This window comes from Mustela erminea, chromosome 9 (genome assembly GCF_009829155.1).
Source record: "Mustela erminea isolate mMusErm1 chromosome 9, mMusErm1.Pri, whole genome shotgun sequence".
Lineage (NCBI taxonomy): Eukaryota > Metazoa > Chordata > Mammalia > Carnivora > Mustelidae > Mustela > Mustela erminea.
In genome coordinates this window covers 27,943,530-27,955,914 of record NC_045622.1, presented here as the reverse complement: position 1 = coordinate 27,955,914, position 12,385 = coordinate 27,943,530, and the positions used below count along the sequence as shown (strand labels likewise).

Sequence of the window (12,385 nt, the reverse complement as noted above, 5' to 3'; positions counted from 1 at the left end):
AAATATGATTTGGCTCTACTGAGGTTTTCTGCTTCAGCGGGTAGCTAAGGGTTCCAGTCTTCACCTCAGCAGTTAAAGGTGCCCTCTGGTACGTCAGGAAACTAGCCAAGGTCTCACCATTTGGCCCTCCTGAAGAATATAACAACAGAGCTAACTATAGGCAAAATACAAAAGGAACAGGGCAGCAGTTAGGAGAAAGGGACAACTCACTAATGGTGTTCTTTGAGCCTCAAGAAGACAAGGTGGGGACAACACTTGGGACTAGAAACCCTCAAAGCAGACCATGAGGGTAGTTGTGTGGTGGACCACAGCAGTGGATTTGTCTGTGAGTGAAACACTGGCACTTGCACTTACTTATTGAGTAATTTCTAGAAGTTCTACATCCCCATGTGTATAGTGGTGAATATGATTCATCCACTTAGCAGAATTGTTGAAAGGTTGAGTATCTGTCTGTCAAAAGGCCTATAAGGTGTCCAGTGCTCAACACACGAGGGCTGCATATTTATTTACTTTTTCTCTACTTTGCACACACAAGGCCATTGTTATCCATTAGGATCCCAGGGCCCTTTCTAATTAATACTGGAAAAGGCTGCTTTGCGTGGAAGGCGAGCAGTGAAGACGTGAGACGGATGGCTGAGCTGGCCCAGCCCTTGGCATTCCCGGAGCATTGCAGCCCTGCCGTGCACCGGGAGCCTGCCTTCATTAAACAGGAGTGGGGGCCTCTCTGACTTCCCTTGTCACATGTGAATGTGGGCCTAATGGTGGTGATTAGTCAGTGTCCAGTGAGGGAACGGGTGGGCTCCTACTGCCCCCCACTTCTGCACAGCATGCTGAATGATGCATTCGATGAGGGGATGGAAGGGTCATTAGCCAACAGGACTGGATATTGATCCAAGGAGTGGGATCCTGGGATTTGGAGGCAAGTCACAGCTCCTTCTTGTGGAAAATAAGCAGTTATGCCTCCTTGGAGTGTCCTGAGCACCCAGAGGGCCAGGAAGACCACTGCCCTTTGGAGTTGGAGGGACCCAAAGAAACCCCTTTCCCAAACCCAAACCAGACTGATTGTATAGGGTAACATCACAGATGCCTTGAATTCCAGGATGTTTTGTCCTTTTTAATGCAGTATTCCTTCTTTTTCTGCTCTTAATTCACAGACAGTGGCTGTATTCCCAGGAGACGCTCTCCCACTGTGCTGTTAGAAAAGCGTGTAGATCCAGCAGTACATTTCCTCTGAATCAAGCTAAAATGTCATCCTAGAGTTAAGAGCAGAAGGTGTATGTGACCCACTGGCTGGCAGAGGGCAGGCTACAATACTTTGAGAGACAGGACATGATGTCCTTCTCCTTTCCTAGAAGTTGTTCCTCATCTGCTTTGTGACAATTGGTAAAGGCCATTGAGCAGAATGGAACTACCAATGGTGAGAGAGCTGGTTGCAGCCCTTGGAGACAGAAACAACCGCGGAGAAAAGAGGACTGGACATAGGAAGAGGCAGTTCTAAACCATAAGCCTTCACTTCTGTTTGAAAGTTAATTCAGTCAATAATAGTAACATAATGCCATCGCCTAAGGTTTACTGATATATCGAACACTTAACCATGGACCAAAACCCTATTCCCAGTGTTCTGTGTGTATTATCCAATGTTATCCCCACAACTACCCTAAGAAATGGTTGCTAATCTTATTTCTCCTCACACAGATTTATAAAACAAAACACACACACACATGAATAAGTAAATGAAATGTAGAAAGCCTCAGAAATTTCCTAAGGTCACCAGCAAAAAACTGCTTGGGGTTTCAGTAAGAAGCTGGGATTTGAACTTGAACTATCCCTGTAGTTAATCCTTTCATCTGGCTCTTTTCCGGATAACTTGCAGTATTTCGCAGCCTTTTGTAACCAAAGCCCCCACAAAGCTTTCTGATTCCTTCCCCGCTGATCTCTACCAGGTAAGAAGATATTGTGCTGGTTGTACGTTCTGCTCTTTGTATTATGAAATCTACAGGTATTGTGTTTAGACTGCACAAATCACTCCCCAGAGGGCTTAATATGCTCCTCCCCTCTCTTTACTTCTCCCTTTCTCCTTTCCTTATCCTGGTGGCGTTCATTCATGTATTAATATGAGAGCATCTATTGAGTTTCTGTAGTGCCTATAGGAAGAGACAGTTACATAGTGATGCACTGGCTGACTCCCTGCCCCCCAAGCAAGCAAGGGGTCCCCTTTCACTCAGCAGGTCCCGCAGGCAAGAGCAGGGCTGCATGGCCTCCTACCACTTCTAGAAGTGAACACCACTCCAAAGCCAGCTCCTCCGAGAAGACTTCCCCAGACACACATGCCTACCCCCCCCCCCCCCACACACACATAGGAACTAAAATAAAACAAGTTGGAAAATCAAGTTGGAAAGACGGGGGCGCCAGATGGGAAAGGACCTTAACTGGTAGAGAAAAGGGCTTGGCCTTCAAACAGTAGGAGATCGGAAGTGGTGGAGGGCATGCTAGGAGGAGAGCAGCAATTAGGGACGTGGAATGGGTGTGTGGCTTATGGGGCAGGTGGATGAATGTCAGGAATGAGTTTAGGAAGAACCAGACTGGATCAGGATCATGCAGTGTGAGGAGGGACCATGGGAGGCATCCTTAGACGGGAGGATATTTTTATTCAAGGGAGTCAGATAACACCCTTAAGAAAAAGCGGTGAAACTCAACATCTTTTTAGCCACCATTCAAGATTAAGAGGTTGGGGGGCGCCTGGGTGGCTCAGTGGTTTGGGCTGCTGCCTTCGGCTCGGGTCATGATCTCAGGGTCCTGGGATCGAGCCCCGCATCAGGCTCCCTGCTCCACAGGAAGCCTGCTTCCCTCTCTCTCTCTCTCTCTCTCTGCCTGCCTCTCTGCCTACTTGTGATCTCTGTCTGTCAAATAAATAAATAAAATCTTAAAAAAAAAAAAAAAAGATTAAGGGGTTGATTTGAGGATGCCAAGAAGTTTGAACATGTTTCATTTAGCCATTTGAGGGGGTGAGAAAAGGGAAGCTCTTCCCTCCCAGATCCTCCTGTGATGGACAAGCCTTCATTTTAGTCTGTTACACCTGCTCTCTGATTGGCAATTCAGGCTTGCTGGTCCAGATTGCCAAGATAGACAACGTGGCTTACAGTCTGGGCCCCAAGTGTTCTGGCTCTTGTGCCTGATGTGCTTTCTATAGATTCCAAACCAGGTGCTCTGAGCTCTTCTGTGTCCTGAGAGCCAGCTCTCCACCTGCCTCAGGCTCCTCAGTCACCCTGTCTGGGACAGTATCGTCCCACTTTTAAAGTCTGGGCGAGAGGACAGTGAGTTCAGAATCCACTTAACCACAGAGGTCTCTGGTAAATGCTGGACGTCTCTAGAAGGCATAAAGAGGAGGAACCGAGGGAAATGTAGTGAACATAAAACTATTCTCTGACTCCCTCTGCCCCTCCCAAGATCTATTGAAGATGCCTTGAACACAGTGCTTCCAAGGGGCAGGAGGATGGCACCTGCTGGCCAGCCCAGGTGTTGCTGCTACCTCTACACTTGCCTGCTCAGGGACAGAGACAACAGGACTAAGCTGTGGGGAGAATAATGTCAATCCTCCTTTCTCTCCCTGGCATCTCTGCTTCTGATACCGGGCCTGTGGAATTCACTCTGAAGGCACCGTAAAGGCCTTGGAGTTCTGAAATCTCTAAACACAACGGATGAGAAAACAAGTCCCAGCCAGCAGGGGAAGAGGGAATGGGAGCATTTGCCACTTTCCTGCTAACTGCTTTGAAAAGAAAGAGACAGGTGTGGGTCCTGCTGATTCCTGAAACTGTCACAGATGAGAAGCAGCATGAAGTGGTAGGACAGCTTTGTAGATTTCAGTCTGGCACCCTTGCCAAGATCACAGAGACTTGGGGGAGGAGCTGTTTCAACAGAAACCAGCAGCAGGTTTTTGGGGTCTTTCTGGTTTTGTTTTTTGGCAACTTAGAGGCAACGTGAATCAAAAGGATAAGAGGGGAACAAACCCTGACTATTACAACTCGTTGTTTTTGTGTTTGTTTTTGTTTTTAATGTGGCCTTGAATTTACTTCTTCAAACAGTGGAAGGTTGTAGGATCTTCTCCCAGCTCGGCCATTTGCTAGCTGTGTGACCTAGAGATTCAGGCTTAACCTCTCTGGGCTATAGTTGCTTCATCCTAATGAAAGTAACGATCCCTCCTACACAGGGATTTTTGAGAAAGTTAAATTAGATCTCACTTTGGCCAAGTGCCTGGCAACACAGAATAGCTCAATTTTGTTGCTGTGACTTAGAAAAAAAAATATTAAAAAAATTACAAATCCTTTCACATAGGCAAAATTGTATATGTTGCCAACCATGGACTACTGGTAATAACCCAAGTTGTTAAACAACAACTTAAAGCAGGGAAATCATTTTTCCCCCCACATTTTATAGCCAAAGAAACCAAAGCCCAAGGAAGGTTGAAGGAAGGCTAGCAGATGAGTGTCTCTCGAGAGCCGCAAACAACCTTTGAAGGGAATGTCAGAGCATAAGAGAGGACTCAGGCTGTGAGCTGGGTATGTGTGGAGACCCAACAAGTTTCCTACTGCTCAGGTACCTTCTCTCCACTGGGAGCTCTTCCCAGTCTCTCTGCTCCTTAGCCACTACCCAGGCAAGTATCTAGTGTGAGATGAGAGTCAGCTACTGTCCCTATTTGCAGGGATATGGCCCCATGTTAAAGGGTCTCTAAAATCCTTCTGCTTCTGCTAAAACATGAAATTTAATATGGAGGAATATTTCATATCCTCCCTTCACAGTTGGCATTGATTAGGTGCTTACATGGACCAGCCACCACAGCCTAAGTGGGGCCTTTCCTCAAGGATTTGCCCTCAAGCAGCTAGAATGACCATCGTATATACTCAGGCTCACCCAAATGATCAAAGGTTATCTTAACTTACACAAATTCCAACCATTTCAAAGTGTTGGCCCTTTTTCTGCCCACTGAGAATTCTAAGCTTCATGTCACAGAAGAGAGAGGTTGCTTTTCTTTGAAGGTCAGTGCTAATTACAAGGTGACCGTGACCTTGGCACACAAAAGGGTGATGAGTCTAGGCAGCTGGATTCTTTTTTTCTTCAGCAGGATCTGAGATTTCTACCCAGCAGCTGTGGGTGCCTAAAATTGACATTTGAGCTATGTATAAATTTCACTAGCTCTCTAAAAAGGTGGCAAAATGAGCCCATATATAGGAGTTTGCACTTTCCACTCCAGCCTAGTTTCAAATTAGGGTCCAACTAGGTTAAAAGAGAGTCCAAAATTTAGAAGTGACATTGGAGGTCATTCAGAAATACCTCCTATCCAATGTAAGAATCCTCCTTGCAAGCCCTTGCTCATTGTCTTGCAGCCTCAACTTGAATACCTCTGATAACAGAGAGCTCAGTACTTGATGAGGTAATCAAATTCAATTTTGAGCACTCTTTTTGTTTGCTTATTTGTTTGTTTTTATTGTTTGTTTAAATTGAATCCCATCTTGCTCTTGGTTTCCTCTAACTCTTACCCGTTGGGTTTCTTTCTGGGATGAATAGAATCTATCCCTTGGTAATGTCCTGAGTTGCTTTCAAGTTAGCTTTCTTTTTCTTTTTTTTTTTTTTTTTAATATTTTATTTATTTATTTGACAGAGAGAGATCACAAGTAGGCAGAGAGGCAGGCAGAGAGAGAGAGAGAGAGGAAAGCTGAGCAGAGAGCCTGATGCGGGACTCGATCCCAGGACCCTGAGATCATGACCTGAGCCGAAGGCAGCGGCTTTACCCACTGAGCCACCCAGGTGCCCTCAAGTTAGCTTTCTTGACGCAAATAAATTTTGACTTTCTACTTTTGTTCTTTACCATTTATTTAGCTGTACCTTATGATTTTCAGCCATTCAGTATCTACCCTCAGTGTCCTCTGCATTGGGGTTGACGAGGGCCCGGGGTGAACCTCGTGTGAACGTTTTCCAATGGAGCCAGGAGAGTGATCAGGATTGAAACCATTTGGCATCGACGCTGACTGGGGAGAAATCTCACCTGTGAAAAGGAAAACCAAGGTTGTGGTCATGAAGATCGCTGACAGTATGAGCCCCACCAATGAAACGAGCCTAGAAATGGGAGGGAGAAAGTGCAACAAAGGGACAGAAAGAGGCAGAGAAGGAGGCACAGGATGATTCAAAGATCTAGGCTTATTCTCATGCTGACAAACAAGGCTCCTTCCCACTCCCCAACTCAGCGGAGGCTAAAGCTGCTTGTTCTTTATCCTAATACAGGATATTGTCCCAAATCAAGTTCACCAAATCAGTTGGACCATATTCCCAAGAAATCAAGATCTGTTCAAATCCTGATTCTGTCTCCCTGGGTGTTCACTATTGTTCTCAGCTTCCTATGTCCATAGGAGACATTAGGATGCATTCCACATCTTTCCTCAGGTCAATGTTTAAATTAAATATCCAGTAAGACAGGGCCATGTGCAGAACCCTGAAACACATCCCTGTGTTTAGTATGTATTAGACATGCTAAAATATACCTATTGTAATATCTGGTGAGTGAATACGGGTTAAGGGAAAGATAACAATGTAAAAGAAATATCAGACTATCTAATTACAGCATGTGGCCTTGTAAACAAAGGCAAACAATAAAATTTAACATTTCTCTTACTAGACCATGGAGGATATTTTATTGATCTTTGTAATCTCAGCAGCTAAGCAGTGCCTGGCACATTATATGAATTTACTCCAGGTTTATTTATTTATTTTTTAAATGACCACATAGCATATGCTTTCCCATCATTCTAGGAAAGAATGGGAATTAGGGAGGTCCTCAATTCATTTCTCTCATTTTAGGCAGGGACAATGCAAAGCAACCATAATTCATCATCCTCCAACCTCCCCTGGTGATCTGCCTCTTCTCTATTACTCTCACCTTATCTGTGGATTTTGAGTTTTTTGTTTATCAAGGTCCCAACTACCTTGAGAAAATCTGTATCTTATCGTAAATGTATAAGTCTGCTCAGGCAGCTATAACAAAATACCACAGACTGGGTGGCTTGAACAATGGAAATTTATTTCACACAGTTCTGGAAGTGGAAGTCCAAGACCAAGATGTCAGCAGGGTTGGTTGCCTGTTGTTGAATGCCAGCTTTATCTCCTTCATCCCTTGATTTGCAAATGTCCATCTTCTCACTGTGTCCTCACATGGTCTTTCTTCTGTATGCACCCCCAGTATCTCTCTTGTGTGCCATCATCCAAGGCCTGGGATTTGCTAGAGAAATCCATGATCATGCGCCTGCTCTATTTTTGTAGTTGAAGGAGTAGCAAGTGTCTTTAGGAAGAGGAAGCTTCACTGCCACCACCTCTGGTAATGTGAGAAAGAGGGTGTGAGGTCATCCTGGGCTCTCCTCACCTGCAGGGCTGACTGAGCCCTGAGAAAGATAATCTATGAGCAAGAGCGAATGTCAGTACTGCCCTCTCTCCATGTAAATCAGAGAAGGCATAAAGCTTATGGAGAGCAACCCTCCCATTGTGCCCCTACTTTCCATCCGGGACATTTTCCATCTGGTGTTGAAGGTCACATCTGGCAGTGGTGGGGGTGGGGAACAAGCAGGGGAGGAAGGAAGGGATGATAGTTCTTTCAAAGGGCTCCCCCTTCATCATGCCAGTGTTGAGAACCTGCCTTTGCTGGTATCTGTGGGAACCGGTGCTGTCAGAGTGTGGGTGACAAGTGCAAGATGAAATAGGGTCTGGGGTCCAGTGGAAAGTTTTTCCAAGTTAACATTCAGGCTATATGTGTACCTCTTACAGGCTCAATTTCTAGAGCTTAGTAACAGCTATTTTAAAACTAACTTTATTAAGTACTTACTACATCTCAGTCACACTTCTTAGTGCTCTTTACATCTCATTTAGTCCTCACAGTGCTCAATACAGCAGCATTCTTCATGGGGGAATATTGAGACACGTAAGGCTAAACAACTTCCTTGGGGTCACACAGTTAGAAGGAGATAAAGCTGGCATTCAACAGCAGGCAATCTGACTCCAGATCCTATACTCTTAAAATGCTCCCTTCTTACGAAAAAAACCCCATCATTAAAAAACAAAACAAACAAAAAGAAACCTTTATTATTATTAAAAAAAACCATTTATTAAGTACTAGATATGTGACAAATACTGGTCTAAGGTCATACAACTAGTAATTGGCTTTCCAGAGTCACATACATGCTTCTCTGTGCGTCGTACTCTCACTGTCTTACACACAGACATAGCTTCTCTTCTAGGTGGTACAGGGCGTACAGGGGGTACCTGCTTGGGAATCTACCCCTCCAAAGAGAACCCAGACTGGGAATGAGTGATAGAGACATGCTAGGCTTTTAGGACAGACCAAAGCAGACCTACCTCCTGGAAGAACATCCTTTCCAACCCCTTTCTCAAAATAGCACTGTTGCAATCATACATTGGCAAGCATGCTCTTTCACACTTATTGGATGGGAACTGTGCCCAAATTAATTGCTATACTTATTTCAATCACAACTAAGTCATTTTTTTTTCCTTTGCATCAAGAAGGCAATAAAGATGACAGTTTAAGACTCCTGTTTTTGGAGACAAGCAGATTAAGCCATTCTGCATCTTGCTTGTATTAGAGAAATGGTCCCATGCATATTTGACAAAATTAATTGTTTTCTAAAGGGCTGTTCTTACAGTGGGAACAGATACCTACCGCAGGCTTGCTGTGAGATTGATGGCCATGACTATGAAGCTAGTAAGTTGCAGAGATAGGATTCAAATCCAGGTTTCTTTGATTCCATATCCATCATCATTAGCTGGACATGTTTTTGAACTTTCTTTAGACTCAGTCTTCCCATTTATAAAATGGGCATACTTACTCTCGCCTCACTGATTTGTAATAATGAAATGATATCTACACAAAAAAATGCAGCACTGGACACAACGGGTTCCATGTGGTGGCTGTTGTAGACAGATCAGCAGAAGCTACTAGAAAAGCTTTATTTCCTGCAGGTTATAAATAAGAAGATATTTATATGTGATTCTCTTACATCTACTCTTGTTTTTGTATTTCAGAATATATGCATACGCATCTACTTTTCGATTTTTGAATGTATGGATGTGAATGATATGTATAATTTTTAGAGTGTCTGAGATTCCAAGTAGCCACAGGATCTAGGCCAGTAAAGGAGACATAATGAATGCACAGTCCTGAGTAGGCATGCATTTGTTCTAGAATGTGACCCTGCTCATGTACAGAAGGACAGGTGCACTGGTTCTGGTATGGGGATGGAGTTGTAAGCTTTGGAACAACCAAAGTACTTTGTCTTGTCAGCTTGCTGGTAATTCATCAAAGAGAATAAATGGACAGAGTACCTTGTGTGAATCTAATCTCCCTTAACCTACCAGACTCAATCCCCAAGAAGGCAGGAGATAGAACCCGGACTGAAGCAGGGGGACAGAAAAAATGAAAGAGACCTTTCTGTGGTAATATCTCTGCATTCTTTTTTTTTTTTTTTTATGACTCCAGTTTTAGTCATTGAACAAATGGACATAAATAATTCCAACCATTAGCAGCTAAAAATGGACAACCATTTCTGGATCAGGAGAGAGGCAGACTAATTATATTAATGTAGAGTAATTATATATATTTATGTTCAGTATCCTCACTGCAGTTCTGAGATAAAATTCTTTTCAGGAGGAAATTGGTGAAGTCAGAGAAGCAGTAGGGTTCTAGGCGGATGTTTCAGTAACTCCAGCTGTTTGAAAGTAGAAGAAATGTCTGCATTTGAGACTTTGACTTACACCAAATGTTGGTCAGAATAGTGCACTGGTCGCTAAGGAGCCTGCACCAGGTGATAACTGTGCAATCCAGCTGCTGTGATAGTCCAAGGGCAGCCTCTTTTAATTCTCATCTTGCCTTAGCTTTTTGGTTTAAAAAGATAGGCAAATTAAAAAAAAAAAAAAGATAGGCGATTTTTACAGCTACTTTGTGCATGGGAGGGAGGATTGAGTTGGAAAAAGAAGATGCTTATGTAGAATTTTGGCCATTTATAGCTGCAAGTTCTGGACTGGCTTTCCATATCTTCACATGGACCTGAGGATTCAGCCACCAAATGATGTCCTCAAGCTTTTACAGCCAAGGCCAAAAGGACTATCTGACAATTTCTGCTCTTTTCTGAATCCTATTTTGATTGGCAAGGGGGATGTGTATGCTGAATTGGGTTCCACTTCACATTCTGCACAATGACAGAGTCTACCAGTGAAGGCAGGGTCCTCAGATGGATGACCTGATCTGGACCTCACCATCCTGTGCAGGTGCAACAGGCAGGCTGGGACACTGCAGGTTAGTGGAAGTGAGGGGAGTTGTCTCATCAGTCAGACTTGGGTCATATGCTCAACTTGGGGTCTATCATTTGGGCCACAGAGACGAGTGGTATGACTAACTGTGTCTTGGTCATACAGCCTCTGTTCTGTCTAGAAGAGGAGTAGTCCCACCAGAACCCAAATGACTAGGAAAGGATAAGAGGAAATACTAATTTTCAGAGCAGATAGAAAGAAGGGATGTGGGGCATATAAAACTAGTAGATACCTGCTTTTACCATCTTTCACTGTGTGATCTTGGGCAGAGAATGTAATCTCCTTTAGCTCAAGATAAATGATGTTCATAATTTCTCCCTCATAAGGTTGAAGATTAAATGAGTTAACAGACATAAAAAACAAAGTACTGTGTTTGGCATAGAGTAGGCACTCAATAAATGTTAATTCTTTTGGTCCTAAATAGATACCTACATTTTAATACTTTTTAAGAGATCCTGAAGTGCTAATTTGAAAGCTTAGTTCTAATGTTTCTGGCTGGGCTGTGATTCCGGGAGGAAACAAACAGGAGAAAATAGCTTTTTTCCCGACAAACTGCCCTAAGTAAGTCCAGATCATCCCAGAATATCCCTGTACCCCTCAGCAACCATCACGGAAGCGGAAGGGATGGCTGTGCCTTACCATACTTGCCCTTTGCGAGCTTCTCATCCATCCTTCCATACCCATCCATCCATCCATCTGTCCATTCCTTCAAGAGGTATATTTGAGCACTTATCAAATGCCAGATACTGTGTTAGGTAATGACTACATTGGCCTGTTTTAAACAAAACCCCTGACTTATGGAGATGACTTTGAGGCCACTTTTCAGAACTGATGTCAAACTATCCTTGAGATGGCTGGGGGCAGGGGGAGCAGACAAAGGACCTTCCCTAATAGAAGCTAGTGAAAATTTCAATGTAGTTACTTTGAAAAAAAAAAAAAAAAAAGAAAAGAAAAAACCAAACTTTAAGCACAGTGCAAAGGTTAATGGAATGTTTTTGGATACCTCTGCTTAGTAGAGAGACATTTATTATGGAAAAAAGAGGCAGGAGTTCAAACTTTCCTGAATAGCTTTTTAAGAGGCCTGGACTATTGAAATTATCTCCCAAATAACCCTTTTAAATCTAAAAAGAACAGCCTTGCTAATTAAATGTTTAATGAATATTATAGCTAGCATATCAATTTTAGGTAAAATTTATGAAGCAGCAGGCTGAATTTTATATGCTGTATTACTTTATGGCTGTTGTGAATATTAATACTATTTTGCACTTTACTGTTGTGGTCTCAACATGGGTTCTTTTCTCAGACCTTCATGATGGTTCTGTCCAGTAGACAGGGCAGGTGCCCTGTCCTTACATTACAAATTAGGAAATGAAGCTCAGAGACCAGGAAGAGATGTGAGGCATACATTTTTACACATTTTGTGGGCCTTTGAATATAACTACTCTCACCTCATGTTCCAAGGTTTTATTGCCTTTATTTATTTTTTAAAAATTTTATTTATTTATTTGACAGACAGAGAGAGCACAAGCAGGGGGAACGGCAGGCAGAGGCAGAAGCAGGCTCCCTGCTGAGCAGGGAGCCCAGTGTGGGACTCGATCCAATGACCCTGGGATCTTGACCTGAGCTAAGGCAGACACTTAGCCACCCAGGCACCTGTCAAGGATTTTACTTGCCTTTAGAGCATATTATTAGTTCTGACTAAGGTCTTTTTTATCCTTGAGACCTTAGTGAGAGCATGAACTTGTATTGCATTTGTCATTGTAATCAGGAAGTTCATCCACCCTGGAGGACTTTTGAAGACATCAATCTCTACATCTGCTCTTGTGCTAAGGGGATGTCGTAGCACATGTCAGGAACAGATCTCTGGAGCCAGTCTGCCAGGGCCAAATCCCGGTGTCTCATTTCATTTCAAGATTATGGGGAACCTGACTGAGTTATTTCACCTCTCTGTGCTCCATCTACTTCCTCTGTAATATAAAGATAATAGCATTTCCTATTTATATTACTATGGACATTAAATGAA

General features: G+C 43.3%; 1 protein-coding gene across 1 annotated transcript in view; it reads left to right on the top strand.

Moving 5' to 3' along the window:
- The window catches only part of OPCML (opioid binding protein/cell adhesion molecule like), a 1,088,088-nt gene that overhangs the window by 468,763 nt on the left and 606,940 nt on the right, over window positions 1-12,385 (top strand). The gene's annotated exons all lie outside the window — the stretch shown is intronic.